A 25572-nucleotide genomic window follows, 5' to 3' on the forward strand; every position below is an offset into this window, starting at 1 on the left:
AGCAGCTTAAGAAATCAATTATACTTCGTGTGCTCGCCAGGGACCCTGATTATGGTAAGCACTGCAGATGTTCCACAAATGAGTCACATTATCTGATTTTTAGTGTTTATGATAATTTTGTCTTGAAACAAATTATTGTGATTTCAGCACATGGGAAAGGGTGGGGAGGGGAATGGTGTGATCATTCTAGTTCAGAGTGGTTTATGGCGGTTATGGAACACTGAGAACCCTGCTATTTTGGTGGAACACCTTGCTTATTTTGAAGGTTAATAAATGTAAAAGACTGAGAATCCTGTTTTATTCAGTGATTACTTCAATTTTCAATTATAACAAACAACATAGAGATCAGAACAAAACAAAAAATCCTTTTGCAGTTTTCCAAAAAGTTTTATTGTTCTGGTATCCTGGTTGGAGACAGTAAGAAAATTATGAAACATGTCCAGTGAAATGTTCTAAACAGCATTACTCTCCTTTGATTTTCATAGCATTTACTCGTGTGCTCCTAAATCCAGAAATTTAGGTGTAAAGAAAACAAAGTTCACAAGAGATGGCATGCAGTATGGCATCTGAACTACAGAATTCTATATACTGTGCACCTAAATGTGTTAATCATTGGCCTAGTTCTTTGCAACCTTCATCAGAAACAGCTTTGAGGACTCATGTCTTTGGCACACATTGCAACACACTTCTGTGCTATACTGTTGTTTATTACTTCCACTATCTCTGAAGGAGCTGTGTCAGTGTGGGTTTTATCACAAATGTGTTGCTTTAAATGAGTGGTTCCTGACTGGAAACAAAATAATGCAAAGCTGTATATGTGGAATACGTACCTACTAGATGTGATGTTTCCATCGCTAACCAATCAAATTGTACTCTATACTTCACTGATTAGATCCCCCCTATTTACTTCCTCAATGTGTATGCATTGATTCCAGTCTTACTGCTCACTGCATTGGCTGTCCCATGTTGCAGGATTATTTACACATACATGAGAAGACATTACTGGATGTAGCCAAGCATTATAGACATATTGAATGTCTTCGGAGTGAAACATTATCGAGGCCTGATGAAAGAAATTTGACTTCTACTGCAATAGCACATTGAAACAACTGAATAGTGACACACGAAAATTTCATTTGCACTCTGGGTATCAGTCTGTTTCCTTCCTAACCCAAATCTCCACAGTAGTGTACCCTGTATATTAGCCTTCTTTGCTTGCGGGTCTACTATATTTCTGTGGGATATCTGACATTGCAGTGCATTTGGACTGAAAGGCCAATATTACATCAGGCATGAGTATTTATAAAAGTGTGGTGTCTGTTCCTTTGGATGTCAATTAATTAATTAATTAATTTATTTATTTATTTATTTAGCATCCAATAGATCACACACGTGATATAGGATTTGTCATTTGATTACACGTAACTCATAACAACACATACACAAAATAAATGGATGAACATATACAAACAGCCAAACAAATTACATACACATAGTACATAAGTAGTGTACAAGAACTTATTACACAAAAACAAAAGTATGTGCTCATGATAAACAATTACAGACCATGAACTACGCCTTGTACACAAAACGTATTACAGATACTTAACAGATTTTTCATAAGTACCATAATTATGAAGTTGAAAACACAATTAAATTAGTTTAAATTTTTTAAAAAGTAAGTACAGGTTTCAATCCACAGTCTGAGACAGGTCTTTGCTTACTGTAGTAGCGTTTTTCCATCAAGTACTTTTTTTACTTAATGCTTGAAATTATTTTTACCTTTCAATTCTTTAATTGCCTAACATGTTTCTGACTTCCAGTTTTTGCTACATAGGGAATGTGGAAGTCTTTACAATGCCTTGTATTGTGATCATGGTAGCTTGAGTTGATTTGGAGTTCGCAGTTATTTTTACTGACCATTTCCAGGCATTTAAAGGTATATATCAATGGTATTGTCAGTATCTTCAGTTGTCTGAATAAGGGTCTACAGTGAGTTTGTGGTGGGCTGTGTGTCAGGATACGAATAGCTTTTTTTCGCATAATAAAAATGTCATTTAGTCTTGACCTGGGTTTCTCCCCAAAAGCTTGTGCCACAGCTAGCAACTGATCGGAAATAACTAAAGTACACCGCTCCAATATATTCCTTGCTACATACCTTGGATATTATTCTTAAGGCAAAACATGCTGAGCTAAGTTCCTGAGTAATATAAAAACTGTATTCATTCCAGTTAAAATCTTGGTCAATTCGCATTCCCAGAAGCTTCGTGGTGCACATTTTTTCTATTTCTTTGCTATCCAGCATAAGGCACATATTTTCCCCTTGTCACTTTCTCCCTTACTGTATAAAGTTCGTTTTCTTTCTATTTAATGTCAGCTTATTTTAATATAACCATGACTGTATGTATGAGCATTTTTTTCTGCTGTAGTACACAGTGATTCTTTTTTATCACTAATTATGATACTCATGTCATCTGCAAATAGTAGAATTTTGGCTGAACTGTCTGGAGCCTGCATATCATTGATATAAACTAGAAATAACAATGGGCCCAGAATGCTGCCCTGAGAAACAACATTTAAATTTGTTTTGGTTCAGATATGGGTTTAAAATTGTGAAGATTCTTGGATGACCTCAGCTCAACAACTTGTGACCTGTTTTGCAGATAGGATTCAAACCAATTTTTAAAGGTACCCCTGATGCATATTGCTTCAAGTTTCCCTAGTAATATTACATTGTTCACAGTATTGAAGGCTTTGGCTAAATCTAGATTAATTCCAACAACCTGTTTATTTGACTCAAAATTTCTTACTATTTCTGTGCAATATGGCTGTTTCTGTACTGTGCCATGTTGACTGTTATTTATTAGTTTATGTTTTTCTAGATATTTTGTAACCCTGATTTTCATAAATTCCTCAAGTATTTTGGAGAAGTATGGGAGGAGAGATATAGGTTGGTAATTTTCTATTTTATGTCTGTCACCATTTTTGTATAGAGGTATCACTTTATAGATTTTTAGTTTATCCGGAAATATCTCTTCACTAAGGGACAAGTTTGCTATGTGCACTATAGGTTCGACAACACGTGGAGCAATTTTTTAATTATTGATACAGGTACATCATCCAAACCAGAGGACAATTTGGATTTCAAGCATTTAATGACTTTTAGAACTTAATGCTTGTCTGATGGGATTGCCATCATGCTGGTATTTACCATTGGACACATCACTGTTAATTGTTGCTTAAAGTAAGGGGAATATTAACAAAATAATTCTTTACATTATTTGCCATGGCATTTTTTCTATGGGGATATTTTCATTATTTTTAAGATGGATTTCCTGTTCTTTAGTTTGACCCAATTTTTTTTCTTTTTTCTTTTTTCTTTTTTACCACATAATTCTGGACTTGTTACTAGCCTGCCTTATTAATCTATCATTACTTAATAATTTTGCTTTTGATATTACTTTGCGGTAAGTCTGTTTGTATGTTTTCACATACTCAACAAACTGCTGATCATGACTTGTTTTTAACTTTAAACTTGGTAATTTCGTGGTTTCACTTGACGTTTTAATTCCGGGTGTACTCCAGGTCCCTTTGGATCCAGATGATCTGTAACTCAAAAGCTTTTTTGGGAAGCACATTTCAAAGTATGCCATAAAAGTGGAAGCAAATGTATTTTAAGCATCATTTGTGTTTGTTTGTGCCAAGACCTCTGGCCAAACTGCATTTTTAACATTATTTTTGAACTGATTACAATTTTCAGTAGAGAAAAATCGTTTGTACTCCTTTTTATTTTCCCCTCCTTGAGAGTTGCAGTGAGATTAAAGGTTAGTGCATTATGATCTGATAATCCTATATTCACATTTGTAACTGCAACTTCATGTGTGACCACATTTGAGAAGATGTTATTTATTAGGCTTTCACTGGAATCTGTTGTTCTAGTGGGAGCTGATACGTGGGGAAACAAGTTGAAGCTTTTAGTAGTCTAAAAACTTGTATTTTACTGAACTCTGGACCAATAGATTAATATTAAAGTCACCACAAAGAACTATGGCAGAGTTCTCATTTGAGAAAAATGTCGAGCATTTCTTCCAAATTCTTAAGAGAGACTTCAGTATCTCCAGATGGTGATCTGCAAATTGCTGCAACAATTACTTTCTTTTCTATGATTAATGGTTTAGCCTCATATCTTAACTTAAATTTAAGCTTGGGATTTAGATAAATGCATACACCACCACCTTTGACATTTTGCCTATAGTACTGACTGGCAAGTTTATAATATGTGTGACCAAAAGGACTTAAACTATATCTGTACATTGTATAAGGCTCAGTCACAACTTCTGTGCATGGCTATGACAGTTGGGGTGGGCAGCCTATCAAGTTAGGCTGTGGTCTCCTGACACATTTTGTGCTCGCTTACTCAGTTGTGCAGGACTCTGACACTTGTCTCACTCCTCTGTCAACACAGCTTCCCTTTCATGTCGTTTGTCTCCTAACACTGCAGTCAGGTGTCATGTGGTGTAACTATTTAATACAATGATGTATTATATTCTGTACCTTATCTTCTATACTTCTTCTCAAACTCTGTTTACTTTAAAATTCAAAATTGATGCCTTTGACCCATCACATTTTTATAAATAATTTACTATGTCACTTTTGACTTAACAAATTATTTATCCCATTCATCATCACACTCGTGAACTACACTGAAAGATCACCTTCATTCAGTATAAAAGAGACACTCACAATAATTTTGAAGGTTCCTCTTCTGTGTCTCACAACATACATCAGTTGTTGAAACAACTCCTTTGGCAGCCTATTGTTTTATAGGACCGTGTGGTGACCCCACAGAATACTTATTTTCACACATGTAGTTTGGCACCCAAAGCTGCTGCGATAGCTGTACAGTGCTGAAGGTGCATATTGTCCCCTGATGTAAGTCACCACACACAAAATAGAAATATCACTAATGAACAATATCTGTACATTTATGTTTGACATGTTGTTTTCTATTGCTCTTTTCATAATGTGTACACAACACTTCTTTCAAAATGGCATTCATTGATAAGAAGTCATTGATATGTGCATGTCTCCTCTGGAGTGGTACGTACAAGCACAGTCTGTGAACATGGTGCCCAGTGAACACAGTCCAAAGTTTTTTAAATTTTTTTTCCTATATGCCATGAATGTGGATTTCTTTTCGTAACTATGGCTTCTGAGATTGGTTATAGCCTCAGTACATCATTGTCCATGATAAAATACGCAAATTTACCCTCAATTGCAGCCATAATTTAAGAGCATGTCACTAAAGTGAACATAAAGTACTTGAAAGATGTTTTCCTCTCTGTGTGTACAATAGTATCCAGTGCAGAACCACAGCGGCTGCGGACACCCGAGCCTGGAACCAGTACTGGGGCTGAGGACATACGTGCAGTGAAGTCACCTGGTGAGTAAGAGTAAATTTACACGTAATTGCAGCCTTAACTAAAGCAGTACATAAAGTACTTGAAAGATGTTTTCCTCTCTGTGTGTACAATAGTATCCAGTGCAGAACAACAGCGGCTACGGTCACCAGAGGCTGGACCCAGTACTGCAGGTGCAGCAAAGTCACCTGGTGAGTAAGAGTAAGAGCCCACTGTGGCAGGCTTACATTCCTGCTCTGTACACTAGAGAATCAAATGTATCTGGACACCTATTAGTGGACATTAAGATTTTGTGTTCTCCTTTGAGGACTTGAACTCTTCTGGGGACACTTTGACATTTCGGAATCTCTGTGGGTGGATGCCAGCCCATTCTTCCTTGATAGCTGATACCAGACAAGGTAGAAATATTGGACACAGGGTATGGAGTGAAAATGCCATTTATAACTAATCCCTAAGATGATCCATTGCTTTCAGGTTGGAACATCGGCAGGCAAGCCTTCTTCAGGAATACCACTGGTTATAAGCCTTTGCCTAACAATGCTGATCCATGAGAGGTACAAGTGTTGAGCTGATCAAATCGGTTATTGTCTGTGAACTGTTCCTCTGCTGTGTATAGTACACAATACTGTCAAATATGTACTTACCCTTCTGCATTTATCATATCCTGAAGTACAATAAGGGGAGAACAAGTTAAAGAGGAGAAATTGCATATTGTTACACTGCCTGCTCTGCACTGCATTGTTGGCAGTAGAGGTAATGGCAGATAATGTTCACTTAGTAGTCACCACATCCAAATTCTTCCGTCAGATACCCACAGAGTATAGCACTGTTTGTCACTCCAAATCTCGTTTCCACTCATCCACTCACCAGCAGTCATAGGTTTTTATGCTACAGTCAGTGTGACTTTATGTTGAACAGAAATATGTTGTTTCCAGAAGCTGCTCAGCCATTGTAACCAGTTTTTCTAACTCCCTGTACACAGCCATTTCCTTAGTGGGCTCCTAGCTGCACTTCAAAACTGAAGAGTGACTGCAGCAGCTAACTGCAAGCTGGTTTTTACTATTTCCTACCACAATGATAGAAGCACTTGTCCATCAGCATACTGTGTGTGCCTGGACTTCATGTAGCATTGGTTGTTCCTTCACATTTTCACTTAACTGTCACATCACTGACAGCTGACTTGGGCAAGTTTGGAAGGGCTGAAATGCATCCCCGTGTTAATTATTCAGGTGTAATGCAAAGAAAAGTCCACGTTCAGTGTACTCAGATCCCTGGCTGATGAATTCTGCTTACAAAACAGTATTACCTGCCACTTCTTATAATATACATGACGGCAGTATCTGTTCCCGAAAGAACAATTACCCTGGATGACCATGCAGCTTTGCTAGAAATGAAATGATAATTAAATGGACACCCTAGCTGACAACAGGCGGTGATGTACTTCATTGGGGACATGTTGAAAATGTGTGTCCCGACCTGGACTCATTCTCGGGATCGTCTGTTTACATGGCAGACGCTCTATCCATCTGAGCCACCGCGGGCACAGAGGATAGCGCGTCTGCAGGGACTTATCCCTTGCCCACTCCCCGTGAGATCCACATTCCCAACATGTCCACACCACTACATTTGTAGTGTGCCTAACAGATGTTTGCTGATCATACTCATTACTTGTGGCAGATTAATCTACCAAGTCCCGTTCGAGTTTGGTCATATCGTGTACGTTCGCACAAGAAAGTCAATGTCCGGGAAGCCGTATTTTAACTATATATGATGGTAGTATCTGTTCCTGAAAGAACAATTACCGTGGATGACCATGCAGCTTTGCTAGAAATGAAATGATAATTAAATGGATGGAGCATCTGCCATGTAAGCAGAAGATCCCGGGTTCGAGTCCCGGTCGGGGCACACATTTTCAACATTTCCCCAATGAAGTACATCACCGCCTGTTTGCAGCTAGGGTGTCCATTTAATTATCATTTCACTTCCTATAATAGTAGCTCCACCTCTCATTGAATTAAAATTCTCAGTTGCCCGTTACATAAGGGTGCCCAGGTATTTTGATTGGATAGTGGGTTTATAGTTCTTATCTATGTGATTTCTGCAACCCCTTAGTCAGTCCACCATACACAATTGAATTAGAATCCAGAAATCACAATATATTTTATTATATTTATGTTTTTGAATATTGAGGACTTTGATTTGGGGCGAGTATTTACTGACTTACAGAAATACAAAGTTTGCCTATATAGCTGTGGAAATATGTGTGCTGAGAATTACAGGGAGGGAAAAGGAAACAGAAAAATGGACAGGGAACAGGCAGGAGTAGGAGACGTAGTGGGGAGGTAGTGGAGATGAGTGATAAATGTAGTGATGGAGTGAGTGACAGATAGGATAAGACAATTACATGCTCCTATCCTAGAGAGGTGAGTGGGGGGAACATTGAGGTGACAGTCTGGTGAGAGGCATTGAGTGGATATCAGGCTACATGGACTACAAGCTGCAATGCCTGTAGCTTGAGACCAGAATACCAGGAGAAGCCAGGGAAGAGGCTTAATCAAACAGTGGGACTCCAATGAATGAATGATGTGAGTAGAAGAAACTGAGGATGATTTGTATTTCAAAACTGAACAATTTTGTACAACCTATTAGGGTAGTAACTTAAATGGAAATATTGGGGTGTGAATCTAGTTTATAAATAGTCATAGCTGATGCGTTCAGCACTACCATAAATAATTTGATACTAACATTTTCAGGGGATCCCTTAACCATTCTGTGGTCAATCAGACATAAAGGTCCTGCCAAAATGTTTGTTTCAGAATCTGCACAACCATAGGAATGTCCCATTTCATTGTGCACTGTAATCTGTTGTTCAGTTTATGTACAATTAGAACCCAGAAGCTGACAGGTGATGCTAGAATGTGTTTTTTTCTTTGTTGGTACAGAAGTGAGTACAGTATGTTTTGTAGAAGGAGCTTCCTATCTTTGACTTAGTTGTGGATGGCAAAGACAGTGTAGATATTATTTATCTTTGTTACATTATTTGCTAGGTATATACTATTTGACATATATGTTCACTGATAACTCATTCTTGAAGAAAACTGATGTCTGTGTCTTGTAACTAAAATTAATGCATGTCTTTATTAATGGAAATCATATCAAAATCGTGACTGTAGTTGGAAATCTACCACCACAAATGTACAGATACTGTTCTTTTGATGTACTGTTTTTCTTCTTTCTCATGAGATAGTGTACTGGAGACATTTGTTTCCTTTTCCTTATTTTGTCTTGAATGTCTCAGTAGTTTCTTGGAATTAATTGTTTACAATTATTTATGGAGCTGTCTTTTGAATTACGGGGAGGGTGGTTATGAAGAATCCAGTCAGCAGAAATAAGGTTTCTATGATCTACTTTATAACATATGAAAGCTGATCACCTCTGAAATGAAGGTGCTGGGAGTGTATAGTAGAGTGAAAACAACTGAAGCATGTGGGATGAATGTGTCAATGCTTTTGGAGAGAATGGCTGATAATAAAGTATCACTTCCTGTTCACTAGATTTGTCTCTGGTGCCAGTACCTTTGTTCATAAAATATTTTCCATCAAGACTTTCACTACAGTTTGATCCCAGACCAATCTGTTCATCTTTCTGCCTCGCCTCTCTACAGGGAGTCCAGCAGGGAGCTGCCTTGCCCCATCTGCCACCCACACTCGTGGTCATATGTCCCACCTAATGTGGATGATCCATGCACAAGGAGAGAGATGTGCTCAGGTAGCCATGAACATTAGAACATCATTGCAACACAGAAGGCACATGATAATGTTGGGCAAGTGAAACAGCTTCCTAGTGCAAGCAACATCAAAATACTCCTGATATGCTGTAAGGTTGTCACTAATATGAGCTAAGCTGAGCACTGCAAGCTGCACTGATGATGTCCTAGATTCCAATGTTGCTTTGCTCAGAGGAAAAGTTTTGACTGTAACAGCAGCCAAAAGTATGAACTGTCATCCCCATGGAGGAGATGGCATTGCCATCCATGAGGTACACACCTGGAAGAAAAATACAGAAATTGGGCCAAGACATCAGTAACGAGGGATGATGATGTGGAATGGTGCAGGCAGAAAGATACCAGGATGAAAGAAAGAAGTGGCACAAGGCATTTGAACACGGAGCAAAACCATTCAAACACTATGCAGAAGCACTTGAACACAGAGATGAAGGCTACCTAATGGATCACAAGACACTGGTAAAAAGCTTCCAGAGACAAAAAGTTAATTATAAAAGCACAAGAAGAGAGATGTTCCTGAGTGGGCAAGAGGAAGAGTGTTTCATTGTGGCACAGATGGTACATGCCAACATGAAGCAAATGAAACAACGTTCTGATGAAGGCAAGGTAGAGAATGCCCTGATGCATGAAAAGATTGCCACTAATATGAAAACTATTCTTGAAGCTTCCAGTTGAGCACTCTGTCTGTACCAACTGACAAACACTGCTGTAGGTTGCACTGGCAATGCCAATATTGTGGGCTGCATTCTTATTAATATAGTCATGCATTCCAAAGTAGATAGTTGATGTTGAGTCTGGAACTTGGGTTGGCTGGTGAGCCACTGCACATTCCCCTACAAAGGCTATGTAGTGGAGAAATACTGTTAAGTTGTCCAGTGTCGCAAGGCTCCAGGGTGGAAACCATGCAGTGGCTGTCATTGGCAAGATCCGCTGCACTGAGGGTGACTTTCGGTTTCAAGCCTGTTAAGATGCCAGCAACTGACATACCTCTGTTGTGTGGCATAAGGCAGGATTGTAAAGCACCAGCCAGATGCTACACCACCCACTTCCACCTCATTCCTATTATGTCTCCTAATCCATCCTGTTCCCATACGCATCAGATTTTCTTTCTGTCTCACCTCTACAAAAAATCCACCTGAGAAATAATTTGCCTCACCTGCCACTCACTCTCCTCACTACTTGTACCCATCTGTAAGTAAAGAAAGGAGTGTTACATTGAATGTGTTTGATGTGGCATTATTACTGCACAAACAGCAAAAATGTGGTAAGTGATAAACATTTTTGCTATTACTTTCTGTGGGGTATCTGTGAGAGAAATTCATGATAATTTAAAATTATTGGTGAAGTTTTCTGCAAAACACTAAGTGCTCTCATTGCCAAATACTGGATGAATATAATGTCGGTACATGAATGCAATTAGTGAAGGTGCATAATCAAGCTTACACACAGTTCCTAAATGTTAAACGTGACACTGTGTTAACTGTGTAACATAAGATTGTATGTTTTATTAAGCAGATTTTAAAATTTGATCAATAATTATGTGAAATGATGACAATAAACATTTATTTGTCCCTGCCAGTCTTCAGATAGCAAGCGTGCAACTGGAATAAAGTTCTGGCTTTCTGGAACTTGGTAATATTGATGGTTGTTTATAATTGAGTAGATTAGATGCTCAATTATACACTGATCCGTACTTTTTCTAAAAGATAGAAACAATTGATTCTGTTCTTTATCAGGTCATGTTGAAACACACTTAGTTTATCACTAGTTTGTTTTACTTGTGCAGATAAAGTATTTTTTATATTAACATGCAAATTCTTTTTTTGTCAATCAGGCCCTGCTGAGGAGGAAGGCACGCGTCCCATCGCTCAGGTGAGTGAAAGTAGTGGATGCACGTATAGGACTGGCAGAGCAAGTGTGATTTTCACCAGCAGCGTATAAAGTTTGGTTCTGTGGCATGTAATATAACCCCACACGGCTTCCTGTCCTCCTCCCAGGGTGAGGACATATTTCATCAGCTCAGGGCTTTGAACCGTTAAAATACTTCCTTCTATTCTGAGCTACTCTGCACACTACCAACTTGCTTAATCAAATAAACTCCTTTATTAATATCCTATTCATCTCCATTTCAGTCTCATTGCGTCTGCCATGGCAGTCTGTTTCCTGACATCACAAACTTTGCAACTTCTTTAGCACTGTTAACTGAAATGCTATCTCAAGTCTAAATTACCTGCTAAATGAACCAAAAAATATCTCAAAGACCACTCATATACTGGCTCTTAATTGAAAACAAGTAACTCTCTTTAATTATTAATGTCTAGTCATGTGTCATTGGTTAGTGTACAGAATCTTACTGACAGCTCGACTTCATCTTCGTTCTCCTGATGTAATGGCAGTTGTCATGATGCTGACAGTTCTAGGGGGAAGGCACATTGCTGAACAAGAATGAGACAGCAAGGAATAAACCCATGGACTGGTTGTTTGTGTTGCCATCATCATTTGTGAAAGTGGCATGGCTGGACCATGTAAAATTTGGGAATTTGTGTGGATGCTGATAACCACGCCATTGAGTGCCCCCTAACCAGGTATCATCATCATCATGATAGAATAAAACACTGAAATCATCATGAACTGTGAAGAACGATAAACTAATTATCGTTATCCCACCCTGCAGATATGCTGCATCAATCTCCACTAGATTTTGTGTGTTGTGGTTGGCAGGTGTTACTAGAGGAGGCCAAAATGCATGCGTTTTAACTCACGCAGGCTGGCGTGACGTCTGGAACAGGACAAGGAAATTAGAATTTAGAAAAGCGGACTTAGCTGCTGGAATACTTAACTTTAATCCATTAATGATGAACATCTGTCTTGATGGTACATGATTCACAATATCAATAGTAACTGATATGGGCGCCTTGCTAGGTCGTAGCAAATGAAGTAGCTGAAGGCTATGCTAAACTATCGTCTCGGCAAATGAGAGCGTATTTTGTCAGTGAACCATCACTACAAAGATGGTTGTACAGCTGGGGCGAGTGCTAGGAAGTCTCTCTAGACCTGCTGTGTGGTGGCGCTCGGTCTGCAATCACTAATAGTGGCGACACGTGGGTCCGACGTATACTACCGGACCGCGGCCGATTTAAAGGCTACCACCTAGCAAGTGTGGTGTCTGGCGGTGACACCACATTATGCACAACAGAGAAGGGTATAAAAGTTTAAAGCCACCATTTGAATTAAAAAAAAAAATCACTTTGTGGTGGTGACCATTGTTCATCGGTACTATGGACATTGTGAGATGTACACCTTTACTAAAGCGATGTGTTACACCATAGTTGATACTCATTAAACATGACAGTAAATATTCCTTAAAATCGACACTTACCACTTACTGTTGTCTAAAATGCTTACTGATTGCAGTTGGGAACTGAGATTTCCCCATTTTTGAGCAAATATCACAAACACAAATGACAGGTACTCGCAATCGCAAACACGTTTCAAAATACCTTTCTAGAATGATATCAGACTCATTCTCCTCCATACATTCATGACCTGTCAAACTACCTAAACTCTTCTGAAAATACTTTCCTGCTTGTGAAATAACTACCAAGTGAACTACTTTGAGAGGTATACTTGTCATAGTGTTTGTTATGTTTGACACGTGCTGATTAGTAATTCAATAAAACTACCTTAGTGTACTTGAGCACGTGCATCACAAATTGTGCAGTGTGATTTCAAAGTAACTGTTTAGTTACTTTTGTTGTTAGGGATTTGCTTTCAGTAACATTAATATAGGTCTCTGGTACATTAAACAGAATTGAATGATCATTCTTGTGATCTTTCAGATCTTGCATTGACTTACTTCCAGATCCCATGACCATGGCAAACAGTCCTTTATCCAGTAAGTGGTTTCTTTTTCATACATCTTGTTATTTAGGACCAATATGTGGCACAAATCTTAAAGGTCATGGAATGTGTCAGATAAAATAAAATGTATAAGAAACCAAAATAGAGGAGCCATAAGTTTATGTAAATGCAATCAAGAATGTAACACAGGAATGGCCGCTGAGGTGCCACCTCTCCATTTCTTCCCTCCTCCTCTTTCCTAATCATGACATTATTCCAATGGAATATTGGTGGCCTTTAATGCAAAAAGATGACTTGCGGCTGCTCTTGGAATCGCAGCCTCTGCTAGTTCTGTGCTTGCAGGAAACAAAATTGCATTCTCAAGACTAATTTGAGCTTTTGTATTTCTTCCCAGTCTGCTTTGACTCCCTCTCTCCAAAGATGGCATTCCATATCGTAGGAGGAGAGAGGGGAGTCATGCTGCTCATATGGAAGGACGTTCAAAGTCAACCTTTCTCCCTGACTACCCAGCTTGAAGCTATTCCTGTCCGCATTTTACTTCCTCTCCTGAACTTTTCCATATGTACTGTTTACATCCCTCCGTCATTTGGTGTCATGGACACTCTTCATCCAGCTTTCTGGCCAACTCCCTCACCCCTTTCTGCTGCTCGTTGACTGTAATGCACACCATTCCCTTTGGAAATCCCCCAGAACCTGACAGAGAGGTGCCCTCTAGGCTGAACTTCTCAGTCACCTTAACCTCATTTGCCTTATCGTGGGAGTACCCATCTTCCTTTTATACTACATGCACTCCTACCCATATCTGGAAATCTCCTGCACTGCCCAATTTGCCCATCATCTCATCACTGTCTCTAGTGTGTACTCGAGCAACCATTTACCATCCATTTTCTGACTCCTACCCCACATATATGCACACCCAAATGGCAACTTTCTAGGGATGACTGGAGATTTACTGTTCCCTGGCACCCTTTGAGTAACATAATTTCTCCAGTTGTGATGGCCAGGTAGAATATCTTACAAATGCCATCATTACCACCACACAATATTCCATTCTCGCCCTTCATCTTTACTGTGCCATGTCCCAGTGCCTTGATTGACTGAGCTGTGTTGTGACTCAACTCACATGCAGAGATGTGTTCTCCATGTTTTTAACCATCATTCTATGATGGCAAACTGCATTCATTATGAACAGTTGCATGCACAGTGTCATTGCACCCTTCAGGATAGCAAAAATCTAGCTAGATTTCCATAACTAGTTCTTCTAACAGTTCCACTACCTCATCTGTTGTTTGGGCCCTGCAGGACCAAGATCCATTGGGCTGCTATTCTGCGGAGATTTCAAGCTCCACCCACTATCATTTTGCCTTCCTCCACCAGAAACAAGTGGAGGAGGCTTGGGTAGTACCCTTATTTTGGCAGATTAGCGAGTGCTACAAGCTGCCTTTAGTATGAGGGGGCGAGAACTTGCTCTCACTTCCTATCGATCCTCCAACACAGTGCTGGACGATGTTTGCATTCAGATGTTGCTAAACCTTTCTTTTGTGGGCAAGCACTTGCTCTTTCTTATGTACAACTGCATCTGGGCAGAGGGCGCCGTTTGCCAGATGCCAGCATAAAGACACTGTCATTCCCATACCCATACCCAAGCCCAGTAAGGAAAAATACCTTCCTTCTAGTTACTGCCCCAATTCTCCCACAAGCTGTGTTTGCAAACTGATGAAACATGTAATTCATGCCTGGCTGGTATAGTGACTAGAGTGTGGCAATTCACTGACCACTGTACTGTGCGGATTTTGAGCAGGCCGTCCTGCAGCTGACCATCTCATCACTTTGTCAACGTGTGTCGCGAATGGTTTTCTGTGGATATGTCCGACACTGGCAGTGTTTCTAAATTTGCAGAAAGCCTGAAACACCTTCTGAAGGATGGGTATTCGTGATCTCTCCACATGTGGCACTTCTGAGGCCACATGCCCCATGTCCTTCAGGTATTTTTAAAGTATTGATTTTTCAAGGAATGTTGGTACTGCCTTGTCAGACACCTTTACCAGGAGGTTGGTGTGCCTCAGGGTACTGTTTTGAGTGTGACCCTCTTTGCTAATGCCTTTAACCTTATTATGTCCTGTCTCCTGCAGGTCATCTCCAGCAGTCTACTGTTGCCACCCCTACCCTGTTACCCTCCCACACCCTGTCCCAGCCTCCTCCTTACCCCCACATGATTTCCTGTCTCATCATGTGCAACTGCTCGCAGCCTGGCTTCAGCTGCCAGAGAGTGTGATCACGTGTGTGAGAGTTGCATTTGCATGAGTATGTGAGTGTATGTTATCTATATATAACAGAGGCCTTGTTCACTAAGAGCTCACTTTCTTACAGTTTTTTTTTTTTTTTTGTCATGCCTGTGTGCCTTCCATGGTATTGTTAAATTCATTTCTGAAGAATTGTGATGGCTCAAGGCATTGAGGTGCTGAGGTAGGGGTCATTGTACACTCATCAGCAAACAAACAATTGTGCCTTATTAGACAAAAGCCAGGAAAGATCAGACTATTTGGCAATAGTGCCGTAAAAACCAGACCAGGGATTTATCTCGGGGAGATGAGTGTCATTGGTGTGGTAAATGTGAGGTGTCTGATACTCAGTATTCATGTATGCCCCATATGCTAGTGATCGCTTACTTAACTGCATAGGTTATGGACCTGACTCTCAGAAGGTTCAAATCACTGACATAAGCTCACTCTTAGCCTTAGTATATTTATTGGCATTCAGATTCTAAGTGCTCACTGTCTACCATTCAAGCAACTAAGAATGGAAGACCAGTTTTACCAACAAGTTTTTTGTATTCCACTGCCACTCATATTCTTCATTTTGCAGCTTGAAAATATATCTCTGCATGTTTTGGAATGAAGGTTAAGGCGTCAAAATTATCTGCTCTTTCCAAATCCATTCTCCATGGTGAAATGAGAGAAGCATTGCATGGTAACCTGAAGGTGCAGAGTTCAAAGCTACACATTTCCATTTTTTAATTGTTTTTGCAAATTCACTAGAAAGAGAGACAGATTTTTTGGACATTTATGCAAATAATGGAATTGAGTGTCTGAGTAATGAAATAGCTGCTCTTGTTGCGTATGGGCTTCACTCTGTTTCAGATACATTTATTAAACTACCTGTAGCTAAAGTCATGAAAGTTATGATGTTTTATGACGGAGAAAATAACCAACAACAAAAGCAACATTAGAAGAGCTCTTCTTAAAAGACAGAATGAAACATGATACCTTGAACAGTTCATGATAAGAAATGTTACACACTACTACAACCACACTTAATACTTACCATCCTTAAATGTTTAAAGCAGTGGTTAAAATTTCCCAGAGTACTTTGACAAAGTGTGAACAAATAATGATGTCCTTTTGCACCTACATACAGCCATTAAAGCTCTAATGAATGGGCAGGCAGCATTATCAAATTAGTTATCAACATTACTGGGTCAGCTACTTGTCAGAGAATATTAACTATAATCTATTAGATCTATTATGAACTACCAGAAAAAAGAATGCCAACAATTAAAAGCTTCCAGATGCATTTGAACTCGGATGCTGGCATCTTAAGTACTCACTTATGTGCCTTTACTGATGTAGATGTAGAATGGGTGCCAAGTTTGATATAGCTATTTGAACACAAACCAGACCTCATGGCAAAGAATAGAAACAGTAAAACTAATGATTCACAGTATCATCCAGTTGCAGGCCTAGGTAAGCAAAGTGTTGCAACAAAACATTTGATCATATTCCATCAGATCTCATCTGTCACATGTGCCAAAGTATAACTTCACTTTCCATTACAGTGCCTGTATATAGTCCAGCACAATATCAACATTGTGAAGTGCACTTCCACAAACATTTCTACAGCAAAAAGAGATCAAATTTCTTCACGGGGTTTACAATACTATTCAGGTTTTCATCACACGATGTTTGTCTTGTATGGGAGTCCTAGTGTACTGCATATCGTGCTTGAAAAAGGGAACAGGGAGAAGGGGAAGATAAGGAAGATGATGGCGAGGTGAGTTGCAGTCTTGTGTTAGACCATCATAGCAGCAATAGTTGCGGGCACAGATCAGCAAGATTTCCCTAAATCGCTCCAGGCAAATGACGAGATGGATCCTATGAAAGGGCACGGCCGACTTCCTTCCCCATCCTTCCCTAAACTGATGAGACCGATGACCTCGCAGTTTGGTCTCTTCCCTCAAAACAGCCCAGCCAGCACAGATCAGTGGAAGATGTCATGGAAGGTCTTAGAACATCACTGAGACCCTAATGACAAGTAACAGACATAAGAAATAAATGAATACACCTTTGGTTGTTGTTACCCATGCCCTGGCTCCAACTCAAACCATTAATGTTTGCTTGACTGTGATATTCCTGTGGTGCTGCTTGTGAGTGGATGACTGTAACTGAGGTATTGTCAGAGGTGTTAGTCATCAGAAATGGCATATTAGTCAAATGCTGATTTCTCTCTTGTCATGCTGATAAATGGCAAAAATGTTTAAGGAAATTTTGTTCAAATATGTGGCCTGTCCTCAGTGTAAGCTGTGCAGGGTTCAGCAAACGTCTGCAGTATGCAGATGATTTGGCTTTCCATCCATGCTTGTCACATATCTGGCAGAGTCGTGAATTTCTATGTATCCTGTGTTGACATGACAAATATTAAGGGGTAGTAACGTGCATTTTTAAAGCTATACAAATTCACCCCAAGGGTGACTATGGGAATGGAAGTTGCCTGAGTATTGGGAACTTCGGATACAATATCAACCTGTGTGATTGATGAATCTCTGGAATGTCAGAATTCTACCCCCTACTGCAAACTGAATTTTAAGGAATTTTGTTGAAGGAGGCACTATCAGCAGAATGCCTGGCTCAAGATACTGAGCACACAGCAGGATAACACATAGCTTGACTGTAAGAGCCAACTAATCCCTCCCCTAGATACGAAGCAGTTGTAGTGAGTGACCAACTTCCCAGTTCCAATGATGCAGTTAGTTGAGGGCCAAGGAAAGCTGTACTGCACGCACAATGATCCACTATAAAACGGGAACGCAGTGAGGAAATGTTACACTGGCTGGCAGCCACAGAGCTACATCTGAATGCAATGTGGAAAAATGTATTTTTTCACAGATAAGTTGTCTTACCAAGACCAAACAGTAGTTTAGCAGCCGTGAGGGTCCAGACATAAGGGCAAATAAGTGGTGACAACAGGTAGTACTAGCCGATTGTCAGTTTCCTGGGGGCGTTGGTTTCCCCCGTAGGGGGCGTTGGTTTCCCCCGTAGGGGGCGTTGGTTTCCCCCGTAGGGGGCGTTGGTTTCCCCCGTAGGGGGCGTTGGTTTCCCCCGTAGGGGGCGTTGGTTTCCTGTGAGAGGAGCATGAATGCTTCCTCAGTAGAGGGCCGTATGCCCACATTTTGAAGAAAGTGGTGCTGCATTTAGTGTGAATGCTATATTGTGGAGGGGATCTCATGCTACAGGAAGAATATTCACTTGTGTATAGGTCTGCTCATTCAACTGCAGCTGTCCAAGATAGACATTAATGTAATAGACTTGCTGTGAGAGACTGCTCACATGAACACAATGGAAATTATGTGTGTGTAAGTAGCAGGAACACACAGAGAACTGGCTGTGAAACACACCATTTATGGCTGATGCTCTTTTGGACTGCTTTCTTTGAAGCCTCGGTGGGGTTGCCTCTTCTGACAAATGGGTCCAATGCCTCACAGATTCATTGCCAGGGTGAATGACTGAAGTCAGAAATAATGGGGCATTCTAGATAAAATGTTATGGACTGAGAACATTTTACTTTCTTTCCTTGTTCTGCTGTGCACTGTTCTGCCAGTGACAGCCAGCACAAAATCTCTTGGTGACGAAAAAATATCAAAGATGAGAGAAGGAAATTTGAGCTAGTTCTAGTTGGCATTATCCTTGTACCTGAAATAAATTTATTTTAATTTAATATTTTGAGTATTTCATTCTCTTTAGTTGCTCTCTGCCTACATACATGAAATGAATAAATCAAGAGTGCTCCTTTTTAGGGCTATTTTTTGTTATGTCAAATTCATCTCTCCCACTCTATTGCCACCCATCAGACTCGGCCAAAAATGTGCAAAATACATCTTCTCTCTCTCCCCCCCCCCCCCCCTCTCTCTCTCAATCTCTCTCTCTCTCTCTCTCTCTCGCTCTCTCTCTCTCTCTCTCTCTCTCTCTCTCTCTCTCTCTCTCTCTCTCTCTCACGCACACACGCATAGGCAAATTACAATTTGGAAAGTCTCCCATGACCAAATAAGAAAGCAGGGCAGTAGGATAATTTGTAGTTTCTAAATGGTGTTTATATATAGAAATTGGTCTCTATGCTGCATTTATTTGATGGAGTACATGTGTTTCCTCATGCTGTATGTAGAATAAGAAACAATATGACATTTAATTGCTGTTGGACAAAACGTGTTTATTTCTTGTCTGAATCCTGGGCTACAGCAATGAACTTTGTCCACAGATTGTTCTTCCTTCATGTAATGGAGGAAAAATGCAACTGTGGACACTGCATCATGTAATTTCCCCATGCATCCTCCACAGACTGACTAAACACAGCTTTGTTAGAGGCCATCTGATCTCGACTGTCGGTCATTTGTCCCAATCAGTGCTACCTAACAATAGCAAGACCGTGCACTCAATTTGCTTACTAAATCACAATCTGTCTTACATCACTGCACCCTTCAGTAAGAGTGATAGATTTGGTGAGTGGGAAGTAACTATACTGCCACTCATTTCAGACATTTCATACTTGCAGAACTGCAGTGCGAAACGAGGGTGGTAGTGTGGGTCGGAGGGAGATAGGAGGGAAGTCAGTATGGAACTGATGTAGCAGAAAATCAGTTTGTAAAGTAAGCACCACTTGGTGTTAGGCTCATACTCACCCAGTTTATGGACTGCAGTTGTTCTTGTTGTTGTTATTGTCAGTCCGAATAGGGTTTGATGCAGTTCTCCACTCTGGTCTACCTTGTGCAAGCATCCTCGGCTCTCGGTAACCATTATTAAATTCATTATCATGTGTTTATATCTGGTAGGAGGCACACAGTAATGATTGTAACACAGTACCACATGGAATGACTTCAGTGCAGTCACCACCAGCAACTTCTGTGCAAATGACTGGTCAGAGAATTCTGTACTGCCTTCACAGAGTGAATAAAAGTACTTGTTTCTCATGAGGTACTGCAGTGCTGGAAGTTAAGCCGCATCCTGTTAGCAACTGACACAAGCTGAGTTCACTTTCAGAGGACTAATTCCAGACCACTGCTGTAGCCCCTCAATGAGCTATGGACATTTGTGGACTTGTTTAGTCAGATGTTTTTACCTATTTTTCCACTTTTTGTTTCCACTTTTTGTTTCCATTTTAATTTCTTGTATTTCCTTTGTTTTGACTGCCATTGGGACCCTAGTTGTTGGGCTGCCGCAGTCCAGTTACGCTCTTACTCAAGTCACTACTCGACAAAAAATTCTTATTTGCAGTTTCCTCTTTATTGGATGTGTTCACATTAGTCACATTGTGTTGCTGCTGTCATAATATCAGCTTCCATCCCTGTTAGCCATGACCACAGAGATATGCATGGCCAAAATACAAAGTTGCTTCAAAATTGTCCACAGCAACTGCTCTAACAGCTTCCCAATTAAATGCTCGAATATACCAAAATGGGATAATGATGCATTGCCTGTAGTTCTGTCAAACTGTGCTCTTACAGATTACTTTAAAGACTTCAGTTTTGAAATTTCCTTTCCCCTCCAAGTGATGTAGGACTTGCCTTATGCATGTCACGGAATCCAAATTTACACTGCAGTTGGATTTTGTGTAAATGTTACATTAGTTTCTTGTAAAAGTTGTAACAGCATTCCCTGACAGGAATGCCTGATGTTAAGTCATCAGTACTGAGTACCACACTTGTTGATGATAGTTTTGTTGGTTAAGCTGTGTATCCAAATTGGCATATAGTTCCTTTAGTTGCTGGATATAAAATTTTCCAGTTGTTTAAACTCCCACACCATTATGCTGGTTCTTCATGCTGTCATTGTTGTTCTCTGCAGTGTTACTATGAACATGTGCTAGGCTGTTACAGTTTTTGTGATTTATGATGCCATATATCATTGCTACCAATGTCACATAGTACACTTCAAGACACCTACACTATCTTCTTTGTAAATTAGATATACTTTTCTGCATATCACGTTAACACTGTCCACAGTATGAAGTGTCTTCCGCCTAGTCATTCACTATGAAACACACAAGTCTCACTTGTTCTGTGTGTACAGGTACAAATCAGTGAGGCTGATACACTGATGCCAGTTGCCACTGATGCATTTTTACAGGAGAATGCCATCAATAGCGATTTGGATGCCTACAGTGCTATATTTCAATCACATTGCAGTCTGCTGTAGCAGTGTGAACAACAAGAGCTATTCAGTGTAGTTTGGGGGCTAACTGAGCATGTGCTAATCAACACAAAATACATAGAAAATAACTATCCAAACCCTAACCAACAATGTACCTTGAACAATCTGCTTGCATCTGTAAGAAGCTCCCTAACAGGGTAGTGTGACTCAATTGAAATGAAAACTTATGTGCTGGCCACGCATGTTAAGTATCTGTGGGCATACCCTCGACACATTAAACCTCCTTACCTCTGGGGCAGCTATTAGCATGTTGGAATCCAAAATATGAACTTTGATGAAGAATTACTCTAACACAACAACACTCTGGAACAGGTTAGTACACCACTAAATAGACAAAGCTCATAAAATCATAATGTATTGTTGAGGCCAGTGTCCTCCAGTTTTGTAGGTATGCAGTCATTACAGTACTTGCAGATAGTTTAAAGTGTTTCGATCAGGATTCTCGGTATTCATGTGGCCCTTATGGCTTCCTATCAACATCACACTACTAATACAAAAGAATGTGAGTCACATAGTTGTACGCTGACACAACTCTGCTACATTACATGGCATGTCATTTGCGACGTGTGCTACGTGAACTGCTGTGGCTCAACACTTTGGGATCTGCTGGGTCTCAGTAACTTGAAATCCAATGGAGACACTGTCAGAATTGTACATGACATAATTTCTCTATCTCCTAACTGTGACAGTCTGTAATTTTATAATGGTCTGTTATTCCTTTCCCCTTTCATGAGGGGTGTTCATTCCAGCAAACTAAGCTGTACCATTATTTCGGTCACTGGCAGTGTCCTTACACCAGCCTCCAAACACCAATGTTGCCTTGCATTTTGTGGGCACCTTTGTCCTTCTCTGTGACAGCGGCTGTAAATGGCAGCTGTAATGAATTCAGACAATTAAAATTAAAATATTTTGTGGTTCTTCACTTGGATCATTATGCAGTTTTCATCAATCTCACTTTTATAAAATTTTACATGTATGTACTTGCCACAGAACCTGATTCCTAATCTCCATCACTATTTTAGTTTAGCAACTTCTTGACATTAAAATGAGCATGTGCAGTGAGAAGACAACCACTGCCACATATCAAGATGTTTGATTTACACTCAAATTCTGTTGATGTAAAGTTATTCAGCTTCTTAATATTTTTGCAGATGCCGCAGAAGTTGAGGATGGAGGAGCTGTTGGCAGGTGAGATATTTGCTTTCTTCATTAGCTTAATTACACATTAAAGTTATGACTTTAATATTTTATTATGTGGTGCTTTATTTTTCATCTTTTTCTTTGTCATTAATATTCCATTGGTGGTGTGCTAAATAATTTTTGTGAAACAGTTTTTAAAAACTCTATACTATAACTTAACACTGGATGTTAATTATGTCATACATAATTCATACTGAAAATTGGTGGTGTTATTGTAACTACGAAAGATTGGTTACAAATGTGCAGTTGCATTGAAAATGTGTACTTTGGTAGATTGTGAGGGAAATGTGCTCAAAGAGAAAAAAGACAAATTTTTAAGTACCAAATTGACATTTAGAAATTTGTCATTGTAATGTTAAGCAAACATTACAAATAGGCACACTACGATAAGTAGTAATGAATTTTGCCACCTGACTGATGTGTGAAATAGCCTGACACATCTGGGTGCCACAGTTACTCTCAATCCCCCGCCTGCCAAGAGTGTTATTGACTACCCAGTGACAACATGCTACTGAGTACAAGGTGGCTGACTTGTTGGTGGCTTCACAACTTGTGTACTGCATTCTCGAGACCCATCTCATACTCCTCTCGCCCCCTCTACTCCCATACCAGCTTCCCTAATTTGAAAATTTTGGAGTTCCCCTTAACTTAAGTTTCACAATCCTTCCCTCAGTACTAGCCACCCCTACACTGCCCTTTCCCATGCCTAGCTCTGTACCTGTACCTGTACCTCCTATGTTACACCCTCTGCCACCCCATCCCCTCAATGACATTTGCATTAAATCTGTCCACCACAACTCCTCACACAGTTGGCCTGCAGGTTTATGACAATTTATCTGGTTGGCAGAGGGACAGAACGCAACAATGTTATTCCAGGCTTAGCCTTTTACTGCTTATTTCCAGATTAACCCTTTCATGGCCAATCGAACGTCTTAGGCTGATGCATAACACTGTAGTGTTTCCTACAAGTTAAAAAACTCAGACTATACATACTGGAGACTTAAATCATCATAAATAATATAATTTGTTTTGCTGTTCACTTCAGTCTGTTGGGATAACTTTCTGGATCCACAACTGTAGAAATCACGTGGTTTTGAAGCAAAGAGCCATGTTCAAAGTGTATTTTCACCCCAAAGGAAGTATGTCAAGATCATTGAACAGAGAGCAGAGAAGATGAAATCTGAGGGTGCAAGATCAGATGAAAAGGGTGGGTGCAAAATGACTTCTCAACCCAGTTGTTCTATAGTGTTTGTTGCCAGTCTAGCAGAATGCTGGTGACTGTTACTGTGGAATAGCACCACTTCACACAGTCTTCCTGGATGTTTTTCTGGGACTATATCTGCAAGATGTCTGTTGTTGACAATAAATACCAACAGGAGAGTTACACCTCATAGTACACCACATGGTCACCTACATCTACATCTACATGATTACTCTGCAGTTCACATTTAAGTGCTTGGCAAAGGGTTCATCCAACCACAATCATACTATCTCTCTACCATTCCACTCCCGAACAGCGCATGGCAAAAATGAACACCTAAATCTTTCTGTTGGAGCTCTGATTTCTCTTATTTTATTTTGATGATCATTCCTACCTATGTAGATTGGTCTCAACAAAATATTTTCGCTTTCAGAAGAGAAAGTTGGTGATTGAAAATTCATAAATAGATCTCGCCGCAATGAAAAACGTCTTTGTTTTAATGACTTTCATCCCAACTCGCATATCATATCTGCTATACTCTCTCCCCTATTACGTGATAATACAAAACGAGCTGCCCTTTTTTGCACCCTTTCGATGTCCTCCGTCAATCCCACCTGGTAAGGCTCCCACACCCCGCAGCAATATTCTAACACCGGGCCTCTGCACAATATCCATAACATTATCTTGTGTGGATGCTCAAATGTCTATGTGGCACTGCTGCTATGTTTGGACTAAAGCATTCCTTTCCATTCTTTCTCTTACATTAGCATAAAAACAAAATTTCTAGTCATCAGTAACAATACAGGTTAGAAATGGTCAGTGGTATTCACCCACTAATCAAGAACAAGCAAGAGGGTAATGTACATACGGCCAACCACTGATTTATATGGTTTGGCATGTGGTACCCATACGATTTATTGTTGAACCTTCTCCTTTGTATTCAAATGCTGCACAGTGACGGAATGTTCATACTTCATCACATTTTCTGGTTCTTGAGTGCAATGATGTGCATCATCGTGGATTAATGCATCCAGATGATCTTCATCAAATGCTGAAGGTCTTTCTGAAAATGGAGGGTCAATAATGTCAAAACAATCATCCTTTAAATTAGAAAATCTTTCCTTGCCATGCTCTGTCCCATGGCATTATCCCCATACACGGTGAAAACGTTACCATTGAAACCACATATTCATAAACATCACTGTTCTCATTTTGCCCACTTAGCCATTTTAAATTAAAATGTAGCAGTGCTTTGTGTCAACATAATATTCATAGAATGACAATTTACCTAAAAGAATGTGTTCACATTAAGTGAGAACAAGGTAATGTACTTCGTAAAAATGGTGGAAAAGACAACTGTATCCTTTGATCCCTAGGCATATGAACTTGTCTTAGATCACATGTAATGCCCCCAACAACACAAAACACAATGATGGGAAAGGCTGACTTAAAGCATACATTGTGTGCTCACTCTTACATTATTGGAATCGGCTGCATAAGTAACAATAACACAGTGCACAGTGTTCACTTAAGACGTCTCTCTGTTTTTGCTCCCAACATTTAATGCTCTAATGATGTACCAACATCATAATGCATTGATGGTGGGTGGTTTGAATAAAAAATATGTAC

This window comes from Schistocerca piceifrons, unplaced genomic scaffold, assembly GCF_021461385.2.
Source record: "Schistocerca piceifrons isolate TAMUIC-IGC-003096 unplaced genomic scaffold, iqSchPice1.1 HiC_scaffold_2302, whole genome shotgun sequence".
NCBI lineage: Eukaryota > Metazoa > Arthropoda > Insecta > Orthoptera > Acrididae > Schistocerca > Schistocerca piceifrons.